The sequence below is a fragment of the Saccostrea echinata genome, unplaced genomic scaffold, assembly GCF_033153115.1.
Source record: "Saccostrea echinata isolate AGI-Se365-2 ecotype Australia unplaced genomic scaffold, CSIRO_AGI_Sech_v1 ptg000054l, whole genome shotgun sequence".
Classification (NCBI taxonomy): Eukaryota; Metazoa; Mollusca; class Bivalvia; order Ostreida; family Ostreidae; genus Saccostrea; species Saccostrea echinata.
The window spans coordinates 19,488,695-19,501,724 of record NW_026889803.1 but is presented as its reverse complement, the minus strand read 5'-3'; the positions used below and the strand labels follow the sequence as shown (position 1 = coordinate 19,501,724).

General features: G+C 34.6%; 1 pseudogene; it reads right to left on the bottom strand.

Annotated features, from left to right (window-relative positions):
• Positions 1–2,112: 2,112 nt before the first annotated feature.
• Positions 2,113–13,030, bottom strand: part of LOC133204704 (sodium-dependent multivitamin transporter-like) — a 31,995-nt pseudogene continuing 21,077 nt past the window's right edge.

Here is a 13,030-nt window from a genome sequence, read left to right as displayed (position 1 = left end):
GATTTCTATTCGATAATTTATCATTCCGATGTTATTCCTACTCCAAAACTTGTGATTCCTATCGATAATTTGTTATTCCTCTTCGAAAACATTTAATTTCAATTCGATAGTATTATCATTCCTATTCGATAATTTTGTCATTCTTATTCGATAATTAAATTTATATTCGATAAACATGTTATTCCTATTTAAAAACATAATTACCCAGAATGCAATTATTGAATAAGAATAATTTAGAAATCATTGCATAGGAACGATAAAATTATCGAAAAAGAATAACAAGATTATCGAATAGGAATCTGTTTTTGAATAGGAATGATATGTTTTCGAATAGAAATAACAAGTTCATTGCATATAAATCACATAATTATCGAATAAGAATGACAAAATTATCGAATAGGAATCACATGTTTTCGAATATGAATGACATATCTATGGAAGGGAATTACCGCCAAAAGTCTATCTTGCTTTTATTCAGACATGTACCCGGTGTCGTTCCTCCTAAAGGCTCTGAATCTGTAACATACATATTTGAAAATTTGGGTTCGATCGATAAAGTATTAAGGCAGAAAATTGAAAAAATCTCGAATAACCTCGGCCCGGGTTTGCGTGCCTAATTTTACCAACACTCGCAGCGAACACCCTGCCACCTAACGTTATATAATGCCGCATTAAATTCACACTACTTGTATTCGTCTTCGTTGAATGCGCTTCATGGTTTGACTGAATTTACATTTGTAATAGAGATGATCATGATTATTATTTATTAAAGAAACTGTATCAATTTAAAAGAAAGAAGAACGAATTTACAAGAATAAAGCAACATAGAAGTAAGGACAAAATGAAGAATGAAAAAAGTTCAAAGTGAAATGTAATAAAGACGAATATGAAAACAATAAAGTGACATATAGTTACAATAATAACAAATAATAAAGAAGTAGGCAGAATAAGAATAAAAGCAAGATAAATAGACTTTTGGCGGTAATTCCCTTCCATACATATCATCGAATAAGAAACACATGAAAGTATAATAATGCACCGTTTTACACGCCATAGATATAACTAGTATCGATATACCTTTTTCTTTCTTTTTGTTTTTTTTTTTTTTTTTTTTTTTTTTTCCTCAAAAGTGGTGTATACATTTTTACAAGGACCATTCCAATACTAATTTGCAGTTGTGGTCAAAATATGGCGCATGGAGCAAAATTCATGTGCACGCGATCATTCCGTAAATGATAACTCATCAAACCCCTTACTTTCGCAGATCCTTGTTTGGTGGTTGGTAGTGGGCTACTAATTTCGTCACTTTCTTCCTCGATAAAAAATTCACTACGATCTTTTGATATCCTGAATGGCCAAAATGATCAAAGGTTAAATTTGATCGATTTTCGTCGACGTAATTACACAAATGGTCCGGTTACCACACAGTCTTCAGATCGAATCCTGGGTAAACATGAATTAATTTCTTTTCAGTGCATGGGAGTCACATTTTAATTTACTATTGACTATAGAATTACCTTTTTATCACTAAAGTTATTTTGGTTTTCTGATCAAAGTAAAAAATCGAACAAACACCTGTACTCGGAGGAATCAATTAGCGGAGGAATTTCAGTTCAACACAAAAGAATTATTTATTAATATGTAAGCAGTCTCCAAGAAAGTTGCTTAATGGTTCAAGTTACCATATCATTTATCAAACATTTACATGTATAAAACATGTATAAAAATATAAGCATGTATAAAACATGTACATTTACATGTATAAAAACGGGGGGAAATGATTTTAGATTCCTTTTAGTTTTTACACAAATAAATGTAAAAGGCGCATCTGTGGATAGAATGAGTTTAAAATAAGACAGTGAAAGAGATACAAATACCTGAAAAACGGAAAAATTGGGTAAAAGTTAGTGAAAGTTGGCTATGCAACATTATTTTGGTACGAAAATAGAAATATTTAAAAGGATAATTACAAACTCACACCCAGTCTTCACATAAGTTATTCAAATATTGGCGACTAAAATTATTCCAACAAAGTGGGTACATATTGAAATTAACAGCTCTCATGCATTTTATCTAACAAAGTAGTAAAATTTATCAGTTTTTTGATTAATTTTATTTTGTATTTACAGTTATAGTTTGGTTCAAAGAAGCTATACCATTTTCAACAATATCCTTTTTCTCATGAAATTTTTCATCTCCCTGAAATTAGAAAAAAAACATGTCAAATTTTAGGACTGTTTTAAAATTAAAGTAAATAAAAGTGGAAATAAAGTAATTATAAGTTTTCCAAAAAAACATACATAGTAGACTTAGTCCATTTTCAGCCATTTTTAATGGCGATTCTAGGACTATTCATTTAACTTTATTTAAGAGTCAAAATATGGTCAAAGGTTAAAAATCAAATTATTCCAGATTTCCCTCAAGTTCATTAAATTTTCATCAATTTTAGCATGACTCTCTGAAAGGATTAGACCTGTTCTCCAGAGAAAAAAAAATCGTTCAAAAATCACTAGGATTGGGAAAGAAACTGTTAAAATCTATCACAATCCTACTTCCTTTGTAAGTTGTAAAATTTAGTGCTGATTTTGAAAAATATGTCAAAAGGGGATTTTAACTAGCTATCAAAATAAATTTTATCATTAAAGAAGGGCCTAAACTTGACCATAATCGTAACCTGTCCTTTATTTGTGATACCAAGAGTAGCGGTAAAATGTACGCCGTACATGTACTTAAAAGTACAATGAAAAACAACAACAAATTAATGTAAATAAGCTGTGAATTAAAGTTTAGTTTTGAAAAGTTTGTCATAAGAGGATTTTAACTAGCTATTAGAATAATGAATTATGTCATTAAAGTAGGGCCTACCCTTGGCCATAATCGTAACCGTTAAATACAAAGAGCAGTGGTAAAATGTAAGATATACATATGTATTTAAAATTTCATTGAAAAATAAAATACTATACAAAAATAGGTATAAACTCCTTATATACTAGTACTTATTACAAGAATATGATGATAATAAAACCTTTTGAACTTCCTTAAGAACTGCAAATGAAGATAAATAGAGATAAAGCGGCGACAGCAGTCTTCTGTCCACAGGTTTTTGTCTTGTACCACCTGAAAATGTTTCTTGATTAATCAAATGAATCTTTTTTTTCAGGAAAAACAAAAATATCAATAGCTTTAAAGGAGGGCCTTAACTTAATATAGAAAATATAGCATGACTACAGACACCAATTATGAACAGAAATGTAATATTTAATGTTCATTTTTATGATTAAGGATTTTGTTCATTAATTGTTAAATATACAGTATTCTCAAAGAAAAAATGTAAAATAAAAATAAAAATCTATACTTACCTGTAATCAAGCTGACGATGATTGCAATGGAGACGCCGATAATGACAGCCATGGAACTGTACCACAAGTACGAAATGTTGTATATTTCATTGTGGGTTTCCCTATAATTCAAATTATATCATAATGAAAAGTTATATATAAAAATAATAAACGTATTCTTTTTTAACAATAGGGGGTAAACAAGCACAAATAAGAACGTGAATGCAGTCAAAATTAATATTGAAGATTTATGCGAAGACAATTTTACCCTGTGGCATCGGACTGTGATTCTGTTGAAGAACTTGTTTGGAAAAATGAGGTGGTTGTGCTTAAAACGGAAGCAGTTGTTGAATTTAAAAAGGAAGTGGCATTTTTAATTGGACAAGTTACAGGTGGAGGAGAAGGTCGGTGAATAATTGCGCTGATGGAAAGCCAGAAAGTGAACGTCAGACTGCAAAGCGTACCTATACCGGCGCCCTAGAAAAGAAACAATCGAGGTGGGATATCTTTAACGTTACAAAGCTAGCACGTAAATACATTCAACATTGTAGATTATATTCTGTAAAAACTTTCAATACGCATTCATTGATGTCTTTTTAAAAGCAAAAATACTAGTACCCAATTGAATGGCATTCATGAATGAAACTGAAAAAAAAATGATTTAATATTTTATCAAAACTACCCAAGAATTAATGCAAGGAAAGAACATTGCCATCACAAAAAGTCCTAGTAAGGGACCTCCAACCATTCCAAATATACTGAGAGCGATCTGCAGAATCAGAGAACCCATTTGTTCCGCCAGAAAGGCCAATCCAATTGTTAGAAACCCATATATCAGAGCGATTAGCTTTGAGAGGAGGGTTGCTCTTTTTTCGTTGATGGGGGTCTTGGTAAAGTAATGGTGAAGAGGCCGGTAAACGTCAGTCATGAAAGTTAAGGCAAGGGCATTAACTCCTGATGATACAGTACTGATAAAATTAAAAAAAAAAAAAGGTGTTACATGAAATATCTAGTATCTAAGTAAGGAAATTCTATCAACAAATACGTGAAAATGTTTGATGAAAAATACAGTAATTTCAGTCTCTTAGCTGCGAGAACTTCCTAACTTTAGCTCTGTACAGTTAGCTCACCAACAATGCTTCATTTGTAATTTTATTAAATAATACTCAAGTGGTAGAGCATTAGAAACTAGCATATTGATACATTGTTACATTTTTGAATTGACGTTTAATTAATTAAAATATTCTTACCTTAAAGATGCACTGAAGATACATGCTACCATAAGTCCCGGAAAACCAACATAATCCCCTAAAACATCCATAACAAGCCACGGCACCAACTGAAGTTTAAAGTTACAGAATTTCATAAACAGGAATTTAGGAATGGTTTATAAAGTGACGTTGCGTTTGTAGGGGGTAACTTTGTCATCATCAACCGACAAGTTAAGGAATTTTCAAAAAGCCGAATTAAGTGAATATGAATTTATAATCATTTTCTCCATCATTTCCATTTGTCACCGCTGAACAAAAATCAAATCAGGTACTAGTATTCTCCTAGCACAAGAAAGTCCCAAACCTGATCTCTTCTTTGAATGACGCATCCTACCGGGTCATTGTCCCCGTACTTGGCAAACAAGAGAAGACCGAGGTACACCAACAGAGTGGTAAAGACGATACTGCCGAATATTTTTTGTTGGTACATGTAATTCCATAAAATATTTAGTGGAAACTCACACTGCATGATATGTATTGCATTGAAAATATAAAAGGTGTACTTAATTTATTAACTTACCTCTGTGCACGTTTGCAACTTCCCATGCTGAGGTATCTTTGAATCATTGCTTGATTGCTGCCATAGATTGTCATTGAAGTCACAAACCCGCCAATTACTAAGGTCCAGAATGAGTGCCGAACAAAAGGACTGGTGTCGAAACTAAAGGACAAATATAGACAATAAAGGAATCAAAACAGACTGATGTCAAAACTAAAGGTCAAACATAGAGAATAAAGGAATCAAAACAGACTGATGTCAAAACTAGACGACAAACATAGACAATAAAGGAATCAAAACAGACTGATGTCTAAACTAGAGGACACACATAGACAATAAAGGAATCAAAACAGACTGATGTCTAAACTAGACGACAAACAATACAATGTAGGAATCAAGTGAATCTGTTGTTAAAGCTAGTGGACAAACATAGACAATATAGGAATCAAAACTGGTGTCAAAACTAGAAGAAAAACATAGACAATATGGGAATCAAACGTACTCGTGTCAAAACTAGACGAAAAAGAGACAATATAGGAATCAAGGGAACCTGTTGTTAAAGCTAGTGGACAAACATAGACAATGTAGGGATCAAACGGACTGGTGTAGAGACTAGATGACAAACAAAACAATACAGAAATGAAACGACAGGTGTCAAAACTAGAGTACATTCATAGACAATATAGGAATCAAACGGACTCTTGTGAAAGGTAGAAGTCAAAGAGAGACAATAAAGGAATCAAACGGACTCGTGTCAAAACCAGAGAACAAACAATCAAACAGACTGGTGTTAAGGCTAGATGGTAAACAAAGACAATATAGAAATCAAACGGGCTGATGTCAAAACCAGAGGACATACATAGTCAATACAGGAATCAAACCGACTGGTGTCAAAACTAGAAGACATAGGATCAACGGACTGGTGTCCAAACTAGAAGACAAAGATAGACAATACAATAGGAATGAAAAGGACTGTTGTCAAAACTTGAGGACAAACATAGACAATATAGAAATCAAATAGGACTTGTGTCAAAACTACAGGATAAACATATTAGTAAACATGATAAAAATCAAACGGGCTGGTGTCAAAACTAGAGGACGAACAGAAAAGATAGGAATCAAACGGACTGACCAGTGTCAAAGCATAATGGACATAGACAATATAGGAATCAAACGGTCTGATGTCAAACCTAGAGGTCAAACAGACAATACATTGTATAGGAAACAAGGGGACCTGTTGTCAAAGCTAGATGACAAACATAGACAATATAGGAATCAAAGGGACTGGTGTCAAAACTTTTGGGCAAACCTAGATAATATAGGAATCAAACTGTCTGGTGTCAAAATTAGAGGACAAACATAGACAATAAAGGAAACAATGGCACTGGTGTCAAAACATTGTGAACAAACATAGACAATATTGGAATTAAATGTACTTTGGAGTCAAATATGCACAATAAAGAATCAACGACAGAAACCATATCTGCTGTTCAAATATCAGAAATGTTTAACTTTTCTTTGAAGATGTAAGTCATTTATCGCCGGTATGTTTTCAGAATCCTTCATTTGCACTCGAAACTTGCCAACTAAAGTATCGGTAAGTGTTTTAAGACACCGAACAAATTGTAATCTAATCATTTTACACAATTAATAAATGCAATTAATGTAATTTAGTGTATTTGTAATTCAGTTGAAATCATAAATTTTGCAAATAGAAATTCACAAGACGCTATCAGGAATTGACACTCTTAATTAATGTACACATTACACTAAATTACACAGATGCACATCTTAGCAGTGATAATAAATGATGCGTTACTTATAACTGCATATTTTAATTCCCCCTGAATTCAGCGAACGAACAGTAATTCGTACAATAAAAATTCCTTTTCATTTAAAATCAATCACTAGTATACACCGTTACTTGTTTGCCTGTATTTTTCCCGCTTGTTGGGCTGTCTCCCACACATATTCGAATCCTCCAACATCTATGGTAGCCTTGATCACTAATGCCATAAGACCGACAAACACTATTATCATCTGGAAGGCGTCTGTCCACATAACAGCCTTTAAACCTCCCTATAACAATTCAACAGTTTTGTTTTATACTCCATTTCCCTACTGCAGTTGCTATTGCTTTTATGCATATTTCAAACTCCCATCTGCAGTGTAGTTATTGTCTTTCTGAGTTTGATTAATTTCCAACACATAACCATGGTGCGTTACATTGTTTATCATGTCTACTTACGATGGCAGTGTAGAATGTGCATACTAGTCCAATGACCAGTATAGAAACCAGCATACTGAATCCCATAACTAAAACAAAAATTGGAAAATAATCAGGAAAAGTGGGTTTTTAGTTGGGATGTCAACGAAATTCAATTATTCGAGTACTACACTGTAGTAACTATCCTTTCTATCGATTATCGAGTAAGAAAAATTTAATTTTGGTGAAATATTAAATTAGTTAATAAATCCGTTTTTGTTATGTAGTCAGGCATTTCTTTGAGACTGGGAGTTTTGTTTATTTTACTTGAGGCCCCAATATGGGGTATGTAATTTAACAAATCAAGAGGTGAAAAGTTATATAATGAACAATATAAAAGTAATAACATATAATGGTGGACATAACACCATTGAAATACAGTTTGTTGAAAACATATAATGTATCAAGAAAGTTCAAGTATTTAATAACATACACATTTTCCCCTTTAGAAATCAGCAATATATCTAATAGATGTATGTTCAAATAATTGACTCGAACACAGACTTTTTGCCAGAGTTATAGTGGGGGAAAAAATTGTAAAAAAAAAAAAAAAAGATGTAATTATGTGTGCAAAAAGAATAGATTCATTCATATAGAAGATGACAAAAAGTCCCATATTTCAGCACCAAAGAAAACCTACATTTTTTTTTATTTTAGGGATTTATTATGTCATTTGTATTAAAAACCAGTCAAAAAATATATATCATCATTTTTTTTTGTTTTCATTATTGATCCTTAAGGACAGATCGCTTGGTATATATTTTGAACCTATTTTTGTTGTAAATGATGCAAACAATATATTTCTAAAATATTAAGAAATTGTAAACTTTCAATGATGTTCAAAATTCTACTTTTCTGCAACCATCCTTATTAATCTATACAATTTTTTGCCACTTTAAATCCATTACTGTGAAATTTTGAATGAAAAATTAAAAACTATGCGGTAAAACGTATTTTTTTTTTTACTTAAATAACCATAACTAAAATTGTTATTTTCAAGATTTTTTTTATAAAAGTTTGTATCATCTGTTCTTAAGAACAGCTTTTCAAAACTTTGCTAAACTTGCAAGTTTATTTGTATCAGAAGTATACGTCAGATTTTGGATTTCATATACGTATTGTAACTGTTGTTTGTAATAATTTTTTATCTTACATTTCAAAAATTAGATCACTTAAATAAATTAATGAAACATGTCACAAAGTTCATTGTTGTTACAGAAAAATCAGTGCTGCTCTTCAGATCTCTCAATACTTTAAAATCTACAAGCTTTTATTGGCACAATATTACTGACCAATGGATTTACAGGATCTAAGATAAGATTGTACTATAGTACGGATATTGCTAAAACCCAAAGGCTTATTGGCCATGATGCATTCTACAATTAAAGTATTTTGCCGAATTTATCCCACTAACATTCCTACCAATTTTTGAGAAGAGGATTTTTACAATCTTTTTAAAACCCGACACTATAACTTGATTATTTATTTCTTAATAAATTTAAATGCACAATGGAGTGATAATTTTATGGCCCTGTCATTGCTAAAAATTATTTTTAAAGATTTATCCCTACATATCCCAGTGTAAAATTTTGGTTATCTATATTGTTGCCCCACTCTATCCCTATAGACCATGATTTGAACCGCCTTGAATGGGTATTGTTGCAGATCACGGTTCTGCTGCTCTTAAAAAAGTGCATTGTTTGTTTTTTTTATAATTAGGTTTTTAGTATGTAAATTCTCACATTGATGTTGATCTACTCCTAGTTGATATTGGTCGAATGACTCTGGAAATGGAGTCAAAATGTAAAAAGATAACAGACACACGGACAGACAAATGGAAAATGGACACACTTCGATCAGAAAAAGCTTAATAGAGCCTTTGGCTCAGTTGAGCCCAAAATAGGAACAACTATGGTGTCAGAGAGTTGCAACTGCATATGACTTGTGTTAGATGTGACTTTGCATCATTAAAAGTACCATTACCAGATGCGGTTCTATTACTCTCAGTAAAATCAGAGTGACTTCTCTTTGTTCAAGCTTAGCGGTGTTCAAGTTGATTTAACGAGTAGGACATTCTTTCAAAAATTATATGCTTATGCATTTCTAAGCGATATTTGGAGGACATAAATTTAAAATTTTCATTTTATTATGCAGCATTAAATTATTATGGAAACGCATCGCAAATGTTATGCTATGCGGGATTATCCTCACAATCATTTCTTCAGAAAAGGAAAATGGTAGTAAGAGAAAACGAGCTTTGAATTATTTAAGCAAAAAACATCATTCCAACATAAATGAACTTTTGTGGTGGCCAAGAAATGAAAAAAAAAAGATCTTCTGTTGACTATCGCTTCACAATTCGTCAGATAGATCGCCGCCTATATTGCAACTTTATGCACGGAGAAAAAAAATATCCTCCACAGGAATCTTTCATTAAAGAAGAAATAGACTGTCTAGTGAGATAGTGGATCAGTTAACCCTTAAGAAGAGCTGAAGAAGGAACATGGATTCTTTATTGTCATGAGATTAGATTTCACAATAAGCTCAAATCAGCACCTTTTCAAGGTTTATCCGACACCTTCCAAGGTCCTTGTTATATGGATTAGACTTTGCTCAAAAATGTCAATTTGTACTGCGATACTGAGAAAGATACAAAGTATATATTAAAAGTCGGATTTCTGTTCATTCAGATGAAATATGGAGATAACGAAGAGTATTCAGGTTCAAAGTACATTTAGACAATACAAATCGGGAGCAGAGCAAACACGGACCTCCCAAAACATCAGAGGTGGGATCAGGGAGTGAGCATTCCCTGCCGACCAGTCATGATCGGGAAAACGGAAAAATCCGAAGACAATTAATTGTGTAAATAATGGGCTAACAATAACTATGAAAAACTCAGTCAGCATTTAACTTAATGATAGGTCGTATTTGCTGACAAGGTCATTGTATCGACCATAAAACTTGCAAAATGATGAGAAATTCAAACGAGACTGTTGATATCCTTCGCAGTACAGTTAAGGTGCCAAATGGAAATTTTTTAGACAGAAAATACGTTCTTTACTAGGATGGCGATTCTTTTTACGCCTTTACTAATTATCGGACAAATGTAATGTGGCTGAAAACGGATTTTGGAACGCAGTTCGCAATTCGCAATTCAAAAGTGAACTGCATTCCAGAACGCAGTTCGCAATTCAAAATTTAAACATAAGTCATGGGGTCTGAAATTTTGAGGGTAGGCTACTAGTGGTCAGTTACCACTTCTGTGAAAAAATGGTGATGGTACCATCTCTAGTTTCCGAGATATAGCTCTCCAGTTTTAAGGCCTACTATATAATACTATATGAATAAACATCGGGCTCGGGGACATCGAAGTCCCCTGTCCAGAGGTCTGAGACTTTACGGGGAGGCTACTAGTGGTCAGTTACCACTTCTATGAAAAAATGGTGATGGTACCATCTCTAGTTTCCGAGATATAGAACTCCAGTTTTTAGGCCTACTATATAATACTATATGAATAAACATCGGGTTCGGGGACATCGAAGTCCCCTGTCCAGGGGTCTGAGACTTTACGGGGAGGCTACTAGTGGTCAGTTACCACTTCTATGAAAAAATGGTGATGGTACCATCTCTAGTTTCCGAGATATAGAACTCCAGTTTTTAGGCCTACTATATAATACTATATGAATAAACATCGGGCTCGGGGACATCGAAGTCCCCTGTCCAGGGGTCTGAGACTTTACGGGGAGGCTACTAGTGGTCAGTTACCACTTCTATGAAAAAATGGTGATGTACCATCTCTAGTTTCCGAGATATAGAACTCCAGTTTTTAGGCCTACTATATAATACTATATGAATAAACATCGGGTTCGGGGACATCGAAGTCCCCTGTCCAGGGGTCTGAGACTTTACGGGGAGGCTACTAGTGGTCAGTTACCACTCCTGTGAAAAAATGGTGATGGTACCATCTCTAGTTTCCGAGATATAGAACTCCAGTTTTAAGGCCTACTATATAATACTATATGAATAAACATCGGGCTCGGGGACATCGAAGTCCCCTGTCCAGGGGTCTGAGACTTTACGGGGAGGCTACTAGTGGTCAGTTACCACTTCTGTGAAAAAATGGTGATGGTACCATCTCTAGTTTTCGAGATATAGAACTCCAGTTTTAAGGCCTACTATATAATACTATATGAATAAACATCGGGCTCGGGGACATCGAAGTCCCCTGTCCAGGGGTCTGAGACTTTACGGGGAGGCTACTAGTGGTCAGTTACCACTTCTATGAAAAAATGGTGATGGTACCATCTCTAGTTTCCGAGATATAGAACTCCAGTTTTAAGGCCTACTATATAATACTATATGAATAAACATCGGGTTCGGGGACATCGAAGTCCCCTGTCCAGGGGTCTGAGACTTTACGGGGAGGCTACTAGTGGTCAGTTACCACTTCTGTGAAAAAATGGTGATGGTACCATCTCTAGTTTCCGAGATATAGAACTCCAGTTTTTAGGCCTACTATATAATACTATATGAATAAACATCGGGCTCGGGGACATCGAAGTCCCCTGTCCAGGGGTCTGAGACTTTACGGGGAGGCTACTAGTGGTCAGTTACCACTTCTATGAAAAAATGGTGATGGTACCATCTCTAGTTTCCGAGATATAGAACTCCAGTTTTTAGGCCTCTATATAATACTATATGAATAAACATCGGGCTTGGGGACATCGAAGTCCCCTGTCCAGGGGTCTGAGACTTTACGGGGAGGCTACTAGTGGTCAGTTACCACTTCTATGAAAAAATGGTGATGGTACCATCTCTAGTTTTCGAGATATAGAACTCCAGTTTTTAGGCCTACTATATAATACTATATGAATAAACATCGGGCTCGGGGACATCGAAGTCCCCTGTCCAGGGGTCTGAGACTTTACGGGGAGGCTACTAGTGGTCAGTTACCACTTCTGTGAAAAAATGGTGATGGTACCATCTCTAGTTTCCGAGATATAGAACTCCAGTTTTTAGGCCTCTATATAATACTATATGAATAAACATCGGGCTCGGGGACATCGAAGTCCCCTGTCCAGGGGTTTGAGACTTTACGGGGAGGCTACTAGTGGTCAGTTACCACTTCTATGAAAAAATGGTGATGGTACCATCTCTAGTTTCCGAGATATAGAACTCCAGTTTTAAGGCCTACTATATAATACTATATGAATAAACATCGGGCTCGGGGACATCGAAGTCCCCTGTCCAGGGGTCTGAGACTTTACGGGGAGGCTACTAGTGGTCAGTTACCACTTCTATGAAAAAATGGTGATGTACCATCTCTAGTTTCCGAGATATAGAACTCCAGTTTTTAGGCCTACTATATAATACTATATGAATAAACATCGGGTTCGGGGACATCGAAGTCCCCTGTCCAGGGGTCTGAGACTTTACGGGGAGGCTACTAGTGGTCAGTTACCACTCCTGTGAAAAAATGGTGATGGTACCATCTCTAGTTTCCGAGATATAGCTCTCCAGTTTTAAGGCCTACTATATAATACTATATGAATAAACATCGGGCTCGGGGACATCGAAGTCCCCTGTCCAGGGATCTGAGACTTTACGGGGAGGCTACTAGTGGTCAGTTACCACTTCTGTGAAAAAATGGTGA